Raw genomic sequence first — 2979 nt, 5'->3', positions numbered from 1 at the left:
AGTTTCTTTTCTCGTTTTCTCACCCTATTTCGAATGGTTTCTTCCCCAATCACTTAGAATTGATTACTTAACATAAGTACACTCTAATCTACTCAATACATCCCTTAAAACACTCACTTTAATCCAAAGAAAAACATCAAAACCCAACACAACAAGATTTAGAATGAACTTCAAGAACACTCATCAAGAACTCATCAAGAACTCTAATATTTCAACTTTAAGAATAGAAATTTGCGACTAGAAAATAACATGAGTTGGCGTGTGGGTGAACTAAACTAATACTATGGAAGCTTAAATACCTCTTAGGGATCAAACCCATGGCGAAAATCCGCTACAACACGCAAGAATCTCGACGAACGCTTAATCCTCTCCTCTTTTCTCCTCTTCTCTCTTCTTTTCTCTTCTTGAACTCTCAACTAAAACCCTAGGCTAATTTTAGGATTATAAAACTGAACCTAGTAGGATTAGACCCTCAAAATATTACTAAAAATGAATTGAATCTGATTGGGTAAGGAAAAGACCAAAATACCCCTCTCTATTTTCGGCAAACTTTCCTTAACTGAACAGCCTATCTTCAAAAGGCCATATCTCACTCATCCGACCTCGAAACTTAGCAAACTCAGCGGCGTTGGAAAGATAATTCAAAGATATTTCCTACGGTATCTAATAGAACACCTAACTCATCTTGATCTAGGAGTTATTATCATTTGAAGTTGACCCAAAACTCATACTTAGCTTAACTTGCAAAATTTCAGATTTTCCTATTTCCAATTTAATTCTTTTTGGAACTCAAGGTGCTACATCTAGTGACCTTAACCCTTAAGAAATTTTAATTCCTCGATAAAATCCTACTCACAACGAAGGATGGTTCAAGTCTCAGTTCGAAATTTTTTTGGGGCATTACAATATCTCCCCCTTGGGATCATTCGTCCTCGAATGACGACTGAACTGGGTATGGAATGAGTTACTCTTACTAAGGTCTGCGTCTAATGGTACACTCTCACTATATTCAAGCTTAACCCAAATCCTTAGGTTCAGGTTCTATACCTCTCTATAGGGAATCTCATCCCAATACCATTACTCCTTACCACCACAATCAAGCTTAGTACTCTAGCAACTCCATGGACTCCTACTAACAAACTCCTTCAGAGCCAACTAAGGGCTCTCATTTAAATATTTCTCATAGTAAAACCTCATTCTAATTTTCCTCATTATTTACAACCTTAGATGGAACTATCACACCATCATCATCACGATATGATCATTAACCTCCTCTTTCTAACATCACTTCATTACTAAAAGGACATCTAAAAAGATATCCCCCAAGCTCTTTGGAATTCATTACTATCTTACTCTCAAGCACTTGACTTGATTTCTCATCTTATCATTTCCCCTTAGGTCTAAAGTTAACACTTGAAAGCTATGGACATATTCCATCATCTCTAAATGGTCTACCTCTTCTTTTAATCCAACACTTGGGGGAAGTTTATCTCATGCCTACCAAACTCTCTATAAGCGGTACTAAGACCTCTTTCTAAGGTGTTTCCCTTAACCTCTTCTGGTTACATACCCTCTCAGTACACCTCTTAACGCTCTTATTACTTTTGTGACTTAGCCACACTTCACTGCCCTTATCTAAATGTTAGGGTCTCTCACTTGTACCACTTATACTATTGTAGCTAATCACCTAAATTCCTCATCTACTTTATGTCAAGTCTTCTAGATCAAATATCAAGACTAACATCATCACCCTCATGTTGTCATTCTTTTGATCATGACAGTCATCTCCAATTCAAGCTTAATATTTATGACTAAACCCGAATATCAATATGATTGCCCGCTTACTATACTAACTTATAGCTACTTAATTAGTTCTATAACCTTCTATACATCATGACCCTCTCAGACATATCATAAGCCTAGTTTATATCTATAACCTCATGGATACTTTTTCTCTTCAATTCACCACTTACACTTAGTCATTTCCTACACAATGACACTTCATCACCAACTCCTTTCTAGCTACAATACACTCTACCTCCTATGATGGAATCTTCACAACTCATCACTTCTTAGTCTACCCGTAAGGGAAAACTCCTCATTAATAACTTACTAGGTGTATGACTATAATAACATAGCTTGCCTCATCACTATCTCCCTTTCTAGGATTACTAAACCTCTCCATACTTTCCTCTAACTCTGGGCTCTATCACTACTACTGCTCATGATCTCGTAGCTCATGTTACCTTTTAAGATGCAAATACTACCCAAGCTCTAAACATACTTTCTCATGATGAAACAGGACTTAAAGAAGAGAGTACAAATCAAATTTAGCTCAAACGCACGATTCATATAATTATGGGTGCATTCCTTTGAAACTGAACACTTAACTTACTCTTTGGGCTACTCTCATCCCCCTCTGGAGTCTCGTGACTTTCTCAAGACTCTTGCTAAGAACAAATCATCGACAAAGAACAGACTCAGTTTTTCAACCACATCTAGTATGATGGGTAGTCGAATGATTCTGAGAAACGCACGAGTTAAAATAAGTCTCTATGACATAACTCTAATTGCACGATTAAGAGTATGAAAGAAGGGAAACTTTTCTTAAATGTCTGTAGTCCCTCATTTATAGAAGTGGGGCCCTCACAACCATAAACAAGATCCTACTTGACACAGCTTCATAGACACCCTGGGACTCTTGAACTCTGTGCTCTGATACCAAGTTTATCACAACCCGAGCCTATACCTTGGACATGGCCGGCACTCGAGAATCATTACTAGTCCCCAAGCGAACCCTCATCCTAGCTGACTACAAGCGAAAAACTGATTCAAGCATACAAAGCTTAAAAACTGAAATAAAAGTTCATAAACTTAAATACAAACTTTAAGTCCAAAGAAAACTCTGTATAATAAAATATATACAACTCGCCATAAAAAAGGCAACTTTAGTCTTTAAAACATTTAATAAAATGAATG

Source organism: Solanum tuberosum, unplaced genomic scaffold (assembly GCF_000226075.1).
Source record: "Solanum tuberosum cultivar DM 1-3 516 R44 unplaced genomic scaffold, SolTub_3.0 scf00159, whole genome shotgun sequence".
In the NCBI taxonomy this organism is placed as follows: Eukaryota; Viridiplantae; Streptophyta; class Magnoliopsida; order Solanales; family Solanaceae; genus Solanum; species Solanum tuberosum.
The sequence above is the reverse complement of the archived record's forward strand: the minus strand, read 5'-3'. Positions refer to the sequence as shown.